Raw genomic sequence first — 16266 nt, 5'->3', positions numbered from 1 at the left:
TTTCACCGCATCCGTTGCATAGCTTGCACAGCCGGATTGAGCCGCAGAGCTCAAGCCGGATGTGTGAAAGTAGCCTAAAGGGTGCTTAGCCTTGTATTTAGCCATAAAATAAATAAATAATTAAAAAAAATGACGTGAGGTCCCCCCATTTTTTGTAGCCAGCTAGGGTAAAGCAGACGGCTGCAGCCTGCAGACCACCGCTGGCAGCTTCACCTTGGCTGATAATCCAAAACAGTGGGCACCCCACGCTGTTATTTTAAATTATATAAATAATTTAAAACAAAAAACGTGGGGTCCCCCCCATATTGGATCACCAGCCAAGGTAAAGCGGACAGCTGGGGTCTGATATTCTCAGACTAGGGAGGTCCACTGTTATTGGACACTCCCCAGCCTAAAAATAGCAGGCCGCAGCCGCCCCAGAAGTGGCGCATCCATTAGACGTGCCAATCCTGGCACTTTGCCCCAGCTCATCCCGCGCCCTGGTGCGTTGGCAAACGGGGTAATATATGGGGTTGATGCCAGATGTGTAATGTCACCTGGCATCAAGCCCTGGGGTTGGTGAGGTCAGGCGTCTATCAGATACCCGACATCACCAACCCAGTCAGTAATAATTAAAAAATAGACAACAAAAAAAGTTTTATTTGAAAAAACACTCCCCAAAACATTCCCTCTTTAACCAATTTATTGAAAAGAGCACAATCAATTCCACGTCCGGCGTAATCCAATAAGGGGGGGGGGGGCACGGCGATCCATACCATAGTCGCTGTCCCAGTCAATGAAGAACAGAATGTTCCCCATTGGCTGGGAGAGCAATGCAGTGACCTGAGCTAACATCAATAGGTCAGCTCAGGTCACTGCAGGGGATGACGAGCGCTGCCATCAGGAGCATAGATGAGATCATTACCTTCTGTGATCATCTCCTGTACTGCTGACGTCAGCGCTGTCACTGACTTATCGCGAGAGCCCGTGACGTCACCGCTAGTGACAGTCTCGGGCCGCTCGCGAGTCGGCCCTAGACAGCAGTGACAGCGCTGACGTCAGGAGGCAGGAGATCGTCACAGCAGGTAATGATCTCACCTCCAGACAGCAGCGATCGTCATCCCCGCGGCTCCCAGCACTGCAGGATGTCCGTGTCTGCCTGCGCTGCAGCGTGACAGGCTGCTGACACTGCGGGCAGACACTGACACCCTGCAGTGCAGGCAGCCGCGAGGCCGGAGCAGGACACACACTGCACGGGCACCTGGAGGTCGCACGGAAGTGCTTCTGTGCGGCGTCCAGGGAGTGCGACGTGTGTTTCCTCTGCTCCTCTTCCTGGCATAATGACATCGCTTCCTGCAAAACCGCAGGCAGCGATGGGCATTACCGCAGGTAAATCGCGGCTATTCCGGTGGTATACCGCACATCATTGCTACCTGCGGAATACCCCCGGAATACCCCCGGTACCTGCGGAAATTAATGGACATGCACATTTTCTCAAGAAAGTTTCTCGAGAAAATTTTCTCAAGAAATTTTCTTGAGAAAAATCCGCACAGTGCGCACAGCTATTTTTTTTTCTCATTGAATTTCATGGGAAATGTCTGCACAAAGATTGCAGACATTTCTCAAGAAATTTCCGGGGCAAATCCGCGGGTAAATCCGCGGGAAAAACGGTCTAGTGCGCACATAGCCTTTAGGTATAACCAGGCAAATATGCTAAGTGTATCACAGTGGTACATGCGTTGTGATGGCTTTGGTGCTTCTTACTAAACATGTTACAGTATACAAGTTGCCGTCCTTTGGAGTTAGACTAAAGGGTACTTTACACGCTGCGATATTGGTACCGATATTGCTAGCAAGCGTACCCGCTCCCGTCAGTTGTGCGTCACGGGCAAATCGCTGCCCGTGGTGTACAACATTGCTAACACCCGTCACACGGACTTACCTTCCCTGTGACATCCCTGCTGCCGGCAAACCACCTCCTTTTTAAGGGGGGCGGTTCATGCGGCGTCACAGCGATGTCACACGGCAGCCGTCCAATAGCAGAGGAGGGGCGGAGATGAGCGGCTGGAACATGCCTCCCACCTCCTTCCTTCCTCATTGCCGGTGGATGCAGGTAAGGAGATATTTGTCGTTCTTGCGGTGTCACACGTAGCGATGTGATGCCGCAGGAATGAGGAACAACATCGCTACTGACCAGACAACGATTTTTAATAAATAAACGACCTCTCACAGACAAACGATTTTTGCCTCTTTTGCGATTGTTTAAGGTTGCTCCAGCCTGTCAAACGCTGCGATGTCGCATGTGCGTCACAAACACCGTGACCCCGACGATATATCGTTAGCGATGTCACAGCGTGTAAATGGCCCTTAAGGGTATGTGCCCATGATCAGGACTCACTGCATCCTGGACGTGGCAGGTTCTGACCTGCAAGGCCGCGAGTCTCCTCCGCAGGACATCGGAGGAGACCACAGCTGTCAGTACCCATGATCAGGGTTCAGTGTGCTGTGGTCTCCTGCTTGTGTTCTCCCTACGGAGGACGCATGTGATTCCGCAGCAAACAATTTACATGCTAAAGTCTGGAAAGCCGCTCCGCAGGTCAGTGTTTACTGCGGAAAAAACAAGCACAGTGGGCACTGGATTTCTAGAAATCCATCCACTATGCTTGTACTGTACAACGCAGCGTTTTGGACTCAGCTGAAGCATGCACATCCAAAATGCTGCAAACACTGATCGTGGGCACGCGCCCTAAGATTTCATGCCAAAATAGTGGTGAGATGTGAAAATTTTAAGCCAAAGCACTTCCTGTGAGCTACACCTCTTGTCTAGACACTTTTCATTTAACCAGAGCAATTTAATTTTTAAATTTGCATTTTTGTTTTTTCCTTTTCCTTTTCAAAAAGCTATAACTTTTTATTTTCTTTAGGAGATGTATGAAGGCTTGTTTTTTTGTGAGAAGATTTGTCGTTTTGAATATCATTCTTTTTCCTCTAAAATATACTGGAAAATTGGAAAAAAATCAAGTAAGATGAAATGGGGAAAAGAATTGTAATTCCACCATTGTGTTTTGATTAGTTTTTACATAGTTTTTTTATATGGTAGAAATGACCCGTGAATATAATTATGCAGGTCAGTATGATTATTCATTATGTTGATACCAAACTTGCAAAGTTTTTTAATTTAAGTGATGACAAAAATGTAGATGTTTGTAAAAAAGAAAAAGAAATTTGTTTGTGTCGCCATTTTCCAAGACCCATAATGTTTTTCATTTTTTGCAGATAAAGCTGTGTGAGCTAACGTTTTCAATGATACCACTTTAGGGTATGTATGGATATTTTAATTGCTTTTCACTGTATTGATTAATGAGTTGTGGTGACTGAAAAATAATGCCATTTTTGGCATTCAGAGTTTTATTCTGTTTTATGGTGTTTATTGATCGGGTTATTTAATTTTATTAGATTTTGATATATTAGACTTCTGTAGGAGCATTGATACTACATACTTAATGTGGTTAACTGACATTTTCACTGATACCGTGCCGGTGTATATATATGACGTTTTCATTGCTTTTTACTGTATTTTTAGGGTGGTACATTAACTGAAAAAAAAAAACTGATTTCTGGCTTTTTTAGCTTTTTTTCTCATCACAACATTTACAGATTAGGTTAATTAATTTTATGTTTTAACAGATCACCCTTCTATAGAATATGGTGATACACAAATTTTCAGTGTTTTATTATTTCATTTTTTATTATTTTTTAGTCCCCTTAAAGAGGTTTTCCACTACAAATGTCATCCTCTTTTATTTGTCCTAAGTTCCTAACTAATCCTAAGGCGGGCTTTGCACGTTGCGACATCGCAAGCCGATGCTGCAATGTCGCACGCGATAGTCTCCGCCCCCGTTGCAGGTACGATATCTTGTGATAGCTGGCGTAGTGAAAATTATCGCTACGCCAGCTTCACATGCACTCACCTGCCCTGCGACCGTCGCTCTGGCCGGCGACCCGCCTCCTTCCTAAGGGGGCGGGTCGTGCGGCGTCATAGCGACGTCACACGGCAGACGACCAATAGCGGCGCAGGGGCGGAGATGAGCAGGATGTAAACATCCCGCCCACCTCCTTCCTTCCGCATTGTGGCTGGCGGCAGGTAGGAGATGTTCCTCGCTCCTGCGGCTTCTCACACAGCGATGTGTGCTGCCGCAGGAACGAGGAACAACATCGTACCTGTCGCAGCACCAGCATTATGGAAATGTCGGAGCCTGCACCGATGATACAATAACGACGCTTTTGCGCTCGTTCATCGTATCATCTAGGATTTACACACTACGACATCGCAAGTGACGCCGGATCCAGTCCAGGATTTGACCCCACCGACATCGCACCTGTGATGTCATAGTGTGCAAAGCCGCCCTAAGGCTATGTTCATATGTTGCATTTTTGCAGTGTTTTTTAATGAGTTTTATGCAAATTAAAAGCTGCATTTTACAGTATCAGCATAGACTGAGATTTCAGAAGCCTCATGCACACAATTGCTTTTTTCATTTTGTCCAGTCACGAAGCATTTCCTCACAGTTATGACACACAATATAAGGAGCCCAATTCGTGTCTTGATCACCAAGGTGAACTTGAAAATAGGCAATATATGTGTCACGCCCAGGGTAATGGGATACTCGGTCCCGGGCAGTGTATATCTTGGGAATGTCACTTTGGTGGCCGTTGCACGGTTCTGTGCCCTGGGCCCTTTTTGTAAAGGGGAAGTATTTACAGGGGATTAAAATAGTGTTCACTCGTGACGCCACATGCGGTTTTGCAGCTATGTGGATGGAGCTGCCGCTGCCAATCTCGACTACTGAGGCTGGTGTTAATGGCAGCCTGGATGGTAGGCCCTCCACAAGCAGGGCCAGGCCCCAGAAGGTGGGTGATGGGACGGGTGTCGGAAGAAGGTAGTCTACACAAGGGTTCAGTGCAACTGGGTTTTTAATAACTTTTGCTGCTGTTAACTGGTCACCCAAGGCCAGCTGGTTTCCCCTTCAGGTCCCCTTTGTCCCAGTGCCAGTTTAATAATCTGGTACTTTCTTCCCCTACACCTGTCTCCGGTTGGTGGGTCCCCATGGCATAGAGCAACTGGGGGTCCCAGTCCAGTGTTTTTTTCACTGCTGTCCAATTAACGGTAGCGTGAACCCTGTGGGGTTGGAGTCTCTGGTCCTGTCCCCGGTTCTCCCTTTGCTACTGAGTCTCGAATTTTTCAGCAAGTTCCTTGATGGTCCCCTTGCTGTGCAGGTGTTAACAGACCTGCCTGGAGCTTCTGCCTATCCTAGGGTCCTGTATCCCGTTGATGCGTAGTTCCGGGAGTACTCCACCGTACTCCACTGGCAACTACCCTCCTGGGCACCAGGTTATTGTCAACTCCTTGTCAGTGCGTCTCATCCTGTTCACCTTCACTCCTCGACTCTGTCTGACTCTCTGACCACAGTCTGCCCCTCCCACCTGGTCAACTAGTGGACTGGACTGGCTCCACCTCTAGGCGGCCATCCATTGGTCCGACCCTAGCCCTGTACCATTGTATGGGGGATTGTTGGGGAAAACTGTGATTACCTGATGTTTTTGTGTGTGACCGGCCCTGGTCTTCCAGGGACCTAGGGGGTAGGGCCTGCATCCTGGTGAGGATGCAGAACCTTGTAGTTCCCTGATGGCTTCAGGGGTGCTATATTCCCCCTTGGTTAATTCCAGCACGTCCTAGGGCTGCAAGTGAAGCTGGTTACACTTTTATTTTTCACACAAATAACATAACAGGTCTTCCCACGCAGGGGAGGTTCATCACTTTAATGTTGCTTTAACTGGAGTACCCCTCCCTGCACCCACCACCCAAAGGTCCTGGTCCCAGAACCCAGTAAGGAGGCAAGTCACCGATTCCGTTGGGGACCAGGTCTGGACCATCTCTGTCCCAGACCTTTCCTGCACCCGGCCTCTCCTGGTGGCGGTGCTTTAACAGGGTCCACTGGTGGTACTCTGGTGATACACAACTGGTGCAACTTTTAACAAGGTGAGCGTTTTTGGCTGCTGCCAGTCCTGCAGCCTGGGTCCATTTTTATCAAAAATACAAAACTGGTAAACTTTTTTTTCAATTGTCCATTTTCAAAACATTCATTAAGCAGTTTTAAATCAACATTTTCATTTTTACATATTTACATTTTATTTTGTACACCTTATTTTCTGTACCTGAGCAGAGATTGACCTAGGTTGCTACGGGTAGACCTACATAACCCTGGTATGTCAACTTGTCTTTGTGGAGCTCTGGTATGTGGTGTCTGTGTCACTCTAGTGTCTCTAAGTGAACTAAGTGTTTGTCTGTCACTCCTCAATCTTCTGGTTTGATGGTCTCTGAGTGTACCATTTGTAGGCTCCTCTGGTGTTGCTAGAGCAGGTATTTCTTCTGGAGCTGAGATTACTCCTTCTTGAATGACTTTCTCCACTGGTTGTGGGAACGTAATCACTGGTACAATTATGGCTTCGTTGTATTGAGGCTAGTTTTCAGGAAAATCTCTAAGTATTGTGTGTATCACCTCTTCTTTTGGTTCTTGCACTTCTGGTATACTGGAAATCTCTTCTTGAGGTTTTAATTGTTCTTGACATTTATTTAAATGGTCCCTGGATACTGTAGATGTACTTTTTCCTTGATGATTGATAATTACACAAGTTTTCTTTTTTGTGTTAGAAGGTAGCACTATGTAGGGTTCTGCTTCCCACTGATCATCGAGTTTGTGAAATCTTCTCTTTCTTTTCAGTACTACTTCTCCTGGTGGTAAAGCATCAGCTTTTTCTTTCTTGTTGAAGTCCGTCTCTTGTTTTTCTTGAATCTGGTTCAAGCTCTTTTCAACGCATTCTTGTATCTTCTTGTACTGCACTTGACAAGTAGTATTCCAGTCACTCTCTGATGAATCCAGCTCTGGCATGATGACTTCCATTTCAAGATCAACTGGTAGCCTTCCAGGTCTCGCTCTTATGAGATATGCTGGCACACAGTTTGTTGAACTTACTGGGATGTTATTGTAGATATCCAATAGGTCTGGTAGCTTCTTTGGCCACAGATTTCTTTCCTCTAGTGCAAGAGTCTTTAGTAATTAAATGACGATTTCATTCATCCTTTCATAAATGCCATTGGTTTGTGCATGGTAAGGGGTGGTACGAATGTTCTTTCATCCGTACAGGTTGCAGAACTCCTGGAATATCTCAGCTTCAAATGCAGGTCCCTGATCCGTTAATACCTGTTCAGGTATCCATGTGGTCTGCAGAAATGTGCTTGAAAGGCTTTTGCTGCAATGTTTGCTGTTAAGTCCTTGACTGGGATGACCACTAAGAACCTGGAGTAATGATCCACTATTGTTCGGGCATGTTTCACATGATCCAGGGCTACAAGCTCCAAGGGCTGTTTGGCAATAATAGGCTGCAGTGGTGCCTTTTGACTCTCACAGTCCTTTCTTCTCAAGGCACAGGGGCCACAGTTTCTGCACCTGTTTTCCATGGAGTTCCTCATTCCAATCCAATAGAATCTGTCTCGCAGCAATGCTTCCAACTTTTTCCAGCCAAAGTGTCCTGCTCTATCATGGTAGGCTTCTAACACCATCTGGATGTGGCTTCTGGGTATCACCACTTGATATACTCATGAGTTTTAGGGTTGGTAACACTTCTGCATAGTTTACCTCGGTGGATGCATAGCTTGCTTCTTTCTTTCCACAACTGTTAAGCTTTAGGTGGAGCATCAGGTCCCAAATGTGAATCTGGTTGGGTGATCAGTTCCTTGACCAACTTTACCGCAGGGTCACCATCCTGGGTTTCCTTTCAACCATGATGAGGTAACGGGTTTAATGCAGCCTCTTGGTGCTTGTTATAGGCTTGCTGGTACTGGGAGGTGCCAGGGCGGTGGAAAGCTGGCAACTCAATCTCTTCCAACTCATCCACATCTTCTCCCTCCTCTGGCAGGTGAGGCATCCTGGATAATGCATCTGTATTGGCATTCTTGCGGCCAGCCCTATATTTGATGGTGAAATCATAATTTGCTAGTCGAGCCACCCAGCGTTGTTCCAGTGCACCCAATTTTGCTGTATTCAGGTGGGTCAGAGGCTTGTTATCCGTGAAAACGGTAAACTTCGCGACTGCCAGGTAGTGTTTGAACTGCTCTGTGACAGCCCAGGAACTCCAGGTTAAAGGAACTGTAATTCTCAGGGTTCCTCTCCATAGGACGAAGCTTCCTGCTTGCATAGGCAATCACTCTCTCTTTACCGTTCTGCACATGGGATAGCACAGCTCCCAATCCCACGTTGCTGGCATCAGTGTACAGCACAAAGGGTAGATTGTAGTCCGAATACACCAGGATCTCATCGCCAGTCAGGGCCAACTTCATCTATATCAAGGAGTTTTCTTCCCTTTCACCCCATTCGAATGGAGGTCCAGAACTTTTACCCTTTGTGGTGTGATCAACCAGGAGTTCCTGTAGAGGCGCTGCCATCTTCGTGTAGCCCTTATTGAATCTCCTATAGTATCCTACCAGGCCCAGGAACCGATAGACTTCTTTGACAGTGGTTGGTCTTGGCCAATTCTTGATTGCAGTAATCTTTTCTGGAACCGGTGCCACTCCCTCTGGGCTGACAATGTGTCCAAGGTATTGGACCCTGGGTTTCAACAGGTGGCACTTTGACAGTTTCAACTTCATTCCATACCTGGACAATGCCTCAAATACCTCAGCCAGATGTTCCAGATGGTCCTCGTAAGTCTTCGAGTAAACGATCACGTCATCCATATAGAGCAGTACTGTCTCGATATTGCGGTGTCCCAGACAACAGAGTCCAAAGGGCATACTGATAAACTCTTACAATCCCATCAGGGTGGCAAATGCAGTTTTCACCCGATTTTCTTCTGCAACAGAGACTTGCCAGTAGCCACTGGTGAGATCTAGGGTAGAAAAGTAGTTAGCAGCCTTCAATGCAGCCAGGGATTCTTCTATATGGGGTAGTGGATAGGCATCTTTGTGTGTTATCTGGTTGATCTGCCTATAATCCACACACATCCTCATGGTGCCACCCTTCTTCTTTACTAGAACCAATGGAGCTGGCCAGGGGCTGCAACTGTCTCTGATAACCCCAGCCTCCTTTATGTTCCTTAACATCTCTTTGGCACACTGGTAATTCTTAGGTGGTATAGGTTTGTATCTTTCTTTAATAGAAGGGTGATTCCCTGTGGGTATGTGATGGTGTACCTTCCAAAGTCTAGTGAATGTTTGCTAAAGACTTCCTCATATTCCTGTACTACCCTGTAAACCTCGTGTTTCTGATGTGTAGGAGTGGAATCAGTACCTACATGCAGCTCTTGGCACCAGTCCTCTAACTGTTTTTGGGGGTTGTCAACCTCTGTCTGCTCTGCTGAGGTCAGGGATTCCACTGTCTGGATGGAGTCATCTGTTACTGTGAACAATTTGGCAATGGTGGCGTACCTGGGCAATCTAGTTTCCTCCTCCCCACAATTGAACACTCACACGGGTACTCTTCCCCGGCGGACATCAACCACTCCCCTGGCTGTCAGAACCGTGGTCCAATTTTCTGATTAGATGGGCTCCACTACCTCCTGGTAGTCCTGCCCCTTTAAGCCTATGGCCGCCCGACACCAGATCATCATTTCACTTCTGGGAGGTATCACAATGGGACCAGGGTCTATTAGGGTATGTGCGCAATAGGCGTTTTATTGTGGAATCAAAACGCACATAAACACAAAATGTATTAAAAAAACGCATGCGTTTTTACTGTGATTTGGTGCGTTTTTTGGCTGCGTTTTGCTGCGTTTTTGTTCACTACGTTTTTATGCGTTTTTTTTATCAGTGAACAATGCCATTAAAGATTGGTGAAGAAAAAAAAAAAAGATCTGATGTAATTTCCTGCTTCAATCTGTTCTCCTTCATTCTCCATTAGTGTATGCAGGAGAGCAGACAGCAGCTGCAGAACTACAAGGCTCAGTATCCTCCATCTAGGACTGTATGCAGGAGTTTTTTTGCCCAAAAACGTAAAAAAAAAGCGCCATGGGCTTTGCCATATTTTTGTATGCCAGCCAGGTACAGCAGGCAGGTACGGCTGCCCCCAACCCCCAGCTGCCTATTTGTACTTGTTACGTCACCGCCGGAGTCTGCTCCAGCAACTTCTGCTCCGATCGCCAGGCAACGCCGTGTTCCTGCCGTGGATGGTGCTGGTGATGGGAGAGAAGTCGATGCCAGCGGCACCAGTGGGCGCAGGCTTCGATCATCCACTGGGCTGGGTTAGCTTGGGATCTGCAGTACCGCTGGCTGACTGTGGGTGGCATGTGTCTTCCAACTGAAGTTGCCAGCGTTCAGCTACAGCCATTGGGAAGACACCACACCCTTCTTATTTCCCCTCCTGTCACATGATTACTGCCAGATATAGTTCTGATTTTCCTGGCTCCTGTTACATCCTATTCTGTTGGTGATTCCTGTGTTGACTTCTGCGTGTTTTTGACTACCCTTCTGCCTACTGTTTTTGTACCTTGCTGCCCGACCCGGATCTGACCTCTGCTACGTTTACTGACTACGTCACTGCCTGCCGATTCTGTCCCTGTTACGCAATTCCTGGTTTGACCCTGCCTGACTACTACTCTCATCGGACTGCAGCCTTCCACAGGTAGTAATCTCCAGGGTCCTGTGTAATTCCAAATCCCTGTATAGTGGTTAAAGGGTTTCAGGGTTCTGGGGGTAAACTTGGTGAGTGGCTTCCCTCTAGCCTCCCCTTTACAGCCCATCTGAGTCTGTGGATCCAGGCAGGCGTTACAGTACTTGGCTGGGAACCAAAAATATAGAGAAGCCCTTTTTATTTTTATTATTTCATGAATTTCATGAAATAATTAAAAAAAAATGACGTGGGCTTAGCCCAATTTTTGTGTCCAGCCAGGTACAGCTAGGCAGCTAGGGATTGGAATCCGCAGCGCAGGGTGCCCATGCTTTCTGGGCACCAACGCTGCGAATTGCAGTCCGCAGCCGCCCCAGAAAATGGTGCTTTCATAGAAGCGCCATCTTCTGGCGTTGTATCCAACTCTTCCAGCGGCCCTTATGCCGGGTGGGTCGCTGGGTAATAATGGGGTTAGGGCTAGCTGTGTATTATCAACTGGCCCTAAGCCCGAAATTCATGGTGTCATGCCAATATTAGACATGGCCACCATGAATTTCTAGTAAAGATAAAAAAAAACAACACAGAAAAATATTTTTATTAGTAATAAAACACAACACAATTAGTGACTCCATCTTTATTGAACTAAAGATCCCCCCCCCGCAGTAATCCTGGGTCAAGGGTCCCGCGCCGTCCAATTCGGATCCAATATCATCTTATCAGTTTGCTGGAAGGCAAAGCGATCAGATGATGTGTGAGGTTCAAGGATGTGAATCACATGACACATCAGTTGATTGTATAAACGGCGTTTATACAATCAGCTGATGCATCAGTAGAAAAAAAAAAAACAAAACTACTCACTTCTGTGCAGACTCCCGTCTGATCGCTACAGGACCTGGCGGTAATCAGCTGATGAAGTCACCTGACCGCATCAGCTGATGATTTAAGTCGGCCGGGCGGTAAAAAGCCGGCCTCACCGCCAGACTTATACGATCAGCTGATGCGGTCAGGTGACTGCATCAGCTGATCAGCGGCAGGTCCTGCAGTGATCAGACATGTCCCGGGAGTCTACATACAGCCGGAGCAAGGGTGGTGGTATTGGGAAGAGGAGCTGGGAGCAGACATGTACCGGGAGTCTGCAGGCAGGTGAGTATGATGGTTATTTTTCTACTGTTCACTTTTGATTTTGCAGCTACTTCCACCTCCCGTCCGGACATGGCGCAGGACAGGAGCGGACATGGCGCCGGACTGTAGGTGGAAGCAGCGGTAGCGGTACCGGGAGGATTCACGCTTCTGTGTTTACCAACACAAGGAATCCTCTTCCTGTATACGTCACTGTACCCCTTGTGTTTTTAGCTGCGTTTTTAGTCATAGAAACGCAGCTATATTTGCAATTTGCGTTTTTCATTACGTTTTTGAACATCTCATTGAACTCAATGGCTGAAAAACGCAGGAATTATTGACATGCTGCGCTTTTGTGGGCACCACAAAAACGCAGCTAAAAAAAAACGCTGTTTGCAGACAGCAAAAATGAAAACTCATAGACTTTGCTGGTGAAGCAAAGTCATGTAGTTTTCTGAACAAAAACGCACCCGAAAAACGTGCAAAAACGCCGCGAAAAACGCCTAGTGCGCACATAGCCTTACCTGTACACTACCAATCTCTCAACCAGACAGGGTTACCTGTTGTCTTTGCAGGAGGGCTCGAATTTCTCTCTGCAGGACTTTCTGCTGTCCAGCACCTGCAGTCTCAGCAATCTGTTGGAGTAAAAACAACACTTCGCTTAACCAGTTTTCAATCATAGTACCCAGAATCATCCACGGATTCCTGTCATTTACATCAGTTTCGACTACAATTAAGCCTTGGCCCTTTAACTCTACCCTCCCCACTTTTATTGTTACGTCCTTGGAGAAAACCACGGCGAAACGCGTCAGGCTATCCCCTTGGTAAGGCTGTGTTTATATGTAGCAATATGGCATACTTTATTTATTGGCATTTCTTAGTTTATTTTTAATTTCACTATCAGGTTAATATATTTTTTCTCCTGATATATATTATTATTATTTTCATCTGCCATCTTCCTTCCATCTATCCCACATTGCTACTATATTATGCCTTTGTTATCCTTATATGAATGAAGTCTTTATCATAAATTAGCATGTAGCATAATTTGTATCAGACCATAGAAATAATTATTTTGCAATTTTTTTCATAATTTATTATGAATTTAATGGTATTTTTTATTATCAATTGTTGACATTGTCTGAGGTCAATATATACAAACAGAGGTAGAATCTTTTTTGCCATTATATTTTTCTATAGGCCATTTTTCAACTCCTTCATTCTATACTGCTGTGCAATTTATTATCCTTTTAATTGTTTCAATAAAGATGAATTTTGTATCAATTTTCGTTTGATTCTTTCCAGTGTAGTTTTATAGGTTTTATAAAAACAACACTTCTCATAAACAGTTTTCAATCACATTGGGACCCAGAATCGCCTGTGGGTTTCTGTCATTTACATCAGTTTCAACTACAATTTAGCCTTGGCCTTTTAAAGGGTACTTTGCACGTTGCAACATCGCTAATGATATATCGTCGGGGTCACGTCGTTAGTGACGCACATCAGGCGCCGTTAGCGACATCACAGCCTGACACCATGGAGCGACGATCAACGATCGCAAAAACGTCAAAAATCGTTGATCGTTGACACGTCACTCCTTTTCCAAATATCGTTGGTGGTGCATGGTTGTTCGTCGTTCCTGCGGCGTCACACATCGCTATGTGTGACGCCGCAGGAACGACGAACATCTCCTTACCTGCGTCCACCATCAATGAGGAAGGAAGGAGGTGGGTGGGATATTCCGCCCGCTCATCTCCGCCCATCCTCTGCTATTGGGCGGCTGCTTAGTGACGCCGCAGTGACATTGCTATGATGCCGAACGCACCTCCCCCTTGAAGGAGGGATTGTTCGGCGGTCACAGCAACGTCGCTGAAAAGGTATGTGCGTGTGACGCTACCGTAGCGATAATGTTCGCTACGGCAGCGATTACCAAATGGCGCACGAACGACGGGGGCGGGTGCTATCGTGCACGACATCGCTAGCTATCGCTAGCGATGTCTCAGCATGTAAAGCACCCTTTACTCTACCCTCCTCACTTTTATGGTTGCTTCCTACGTTTGTGAAAAACCACGCATATTTTTCATGGATATGTCAGCGGTGCGTTTTCCCTCCGTGACCCGTGTTTATGGGCTACGTGTGTTACCACGGATAACACACGGAGAACAGGAACATTCTACTCACTTGTCCCTGGTGTCGCTGTCCGTGGTGCTGATCTTCGGTCTCCGTTCCTGCAGACTCCCTGCTGCTGCTGCTTCCGGCCGCAGTGAAGTGAATATTCAATTAGCATAATGAGCGGCAGTGGCAGCAAGTGACATCAGCGGCAGAGACTGCAGGGCAGGAGAAGGTGAGTAAAGGTTTGTTTTATTTTCTCACACACACGTCTTCTCTCCAGTGCGCGTCACACGTAACACATCCGTGTGGTTCGTGTGTGTTATGTGTGACACGTTTGCGTTCCGTGTGACACCTGTGATGCCAAAGAGAAAACGGACATGTCGGCGTGAGAAACACACGGACACACGGAAGTACGGAACGGACATATGTTCCATGCACAAATACTAATGTGTGTACTAAACCATAGGAATACCTAGGTTTACGTGTATACGTGTCTCCGGTACATGAGAAAACTGCCAAAAACGTACCGGAGGCACGCACGTGTGAAAGAGGCCTAAACCAAACTTGAGTTACTGGTAGTCCATTCACAGCATAAATAGTGAGGCCCAAGTCCGGACGGGTAAGTTCAACATCTGACCAAAACCTTTTGTACAGTACATATGGTATGGTGGTTACCTGGGAGCCGGTGTCCAGCAATGCAGAAGTTGGAAGTCCGTCCAGGGTGATGGACAGAATCGGTCGTCCTCCTACATACCAGTCTCGCCAGTCAGCTGGGCCTTGTCTCCTTAATCCTGGCCCCAGGTTTTGCCGGTTTAAAGGACACCTGCGTGCAAAATGGCCGGCTTTGTTGCAACAACGGCATATGAGTTGTCCAGATGAGTCGCAGCAGTCGCTGCTCCTCCCTCTGGACGATGGGATTCTCCTACCTCGCATCGTGGGGACGTCCTCAGGGCAGTCGGCTAGCTGAATCTTCTCCAATGGCTTGGATTCCGGCTTGATCTGCATCACTTTCAGGATCATAGCAACATCCTTGCTCAGCTGCTGTACCTGAGAACACAAGTCATTTGGAGCACCAGGGGGCACAGCCTGCTCATTAGCTGCTGCCATGGTTGAAGAAGGGGAGAATTGCAACCCGTGCAGGAATTGTTCAACCATAATTTTGTTATCTGCCAAGTCATCGATGGGGTCTATGTGTTTCAGAGTCCGTAGTGCGGCTTGCAACCTTAACGCATAGTCTCTGATGCTATCTTGGGATCTCTCCCTGCAGTTATAAAATCCCATCCTCAACTCTGCTTCTGTGTGTTTCAAAAGCAGTCTTTAACTTTTCAAAGATGGTGGGCACAGATTCCCGATTCACATCTGACCAAGTTTCTACTTCCAGCTCTGCTGCACCCCTTAGCTGTCCCAGCACAACGCTTGCTGCTTACCGGTCATTGCATACATGTCCAACTCGGTGCATATTTTCTTTTTAAATCCGGGAAAGGCGTCCAGTTTGCCATCATATTGGGGCAGCCATGCCGCTCCGGGGACATACGGCAGGGTGATCGGCATTATCGGTACTACCGCTCCGGCTCCGGGTGCTGCCGCTTGATCTACCGGAGCAGACCCCGCTGCATTCCCGCTATCAGGCTCCTGCATGTTTCCGTTCCCCCTTGGTCTTTCTCCCCACTCTCTCGCGGGACTGGAGCACTTCTGGAACTTCCGGGTTAGGTTACTGCCCCCTTCCGCCCGCGCTTACAGGAGTTGTGGGCGGGGTTTCTTTTCGTGCCTTTTTCTCTGCTGTGGCGCAGTTACTTTTCACAGCAAAATGGCGGCGGTGTTTCAAGCAATAAAGCACAGTCCATAAAACCCAATCTTAAAGGCACACGTCACCTGGTTTGACCGGGTTCAGTTCAATCCTGTTTGTGACGCCAGGAAAAAGGGTTGTCATGCCCAGGGTTTTGGGGAACTCGGTTCCGGGCAGTGTATATTTTGGGAATGTCACCTTGGTGGCAGTTGCCCGGTTCCGTGCCCTGGGCCCTTTTTGTAAAGGGGATTAAAATAGTGTTCACAAGTGACACCACTTGCGGTGGTGCAGCTATGTGGATGGAACCACCGCTGCCAATGTCCACTACTGGGGCTGGTGTTAATGGCAGCCTGGATGGTGGGCCCTCCGCAAGCAGGGCCGGGCCCCAGAGGGTGGGTGATGCGACGGGTGTCGGAAGAAGGTAGCCTACACAAGGCTTTAGTGCAACTGGGTTTTTACACACTTTTGCTGGTGGTAACTGGTCACCCGAGGTCGGCTGGTTTAACTTTCAGGTCCCCTTTGTCCCAATGCCAGTTTAGTAATCTGGTACCTTCTTCCCCTGCACCTGTCTCCGGTTGGTGGGTTCCCGTGGCGTAGAGCAACTGGGGG

The 16266-nt window shown here is 47.3% G+C and overlaps 1 protein-coding gene across 1 annotated transcript in view; it reads left to right on the top strand.

Moving 5' to 3' along the window:
• FGR (FGR proto-oncogene, Src family tyrosine kinase) overlaps positions 1–16266 on the top strand; it is an 895442-nt gene that overhangs the window by 330608 nt on the left and 548568 nt on the right. The window contains exon 2 of the mRNA XM_075333908.1: positions 3256–3298. The gene's annotated coding sequence lies outside the window, so the exon portion shown is untranslated. The remainder of the gene's footprint in view (positions 1–3255; positions 3299–16266) is intronic.

The sequence above is a fragment of the Anomaloglossus baeobatrachus genome, chromosome 2 (genome assembly GCF_048569485.1).
Source record: "Anomaloglossus baeobatrachus isolate aAnoBae1 chromosome 2, aAnoBae1.hap1, whole genome shotgun sequence".
Taxonomy (NCBI): Eukaryota; Metazoa; Chordata; class Amphibia; order Anura; family Aromobatidae; genus Anomaloglossus; species Anomaloglossus baeobatrachus.
This window is presented reverse-complemented; position numbering and strand designations above follow the sequence as displayed.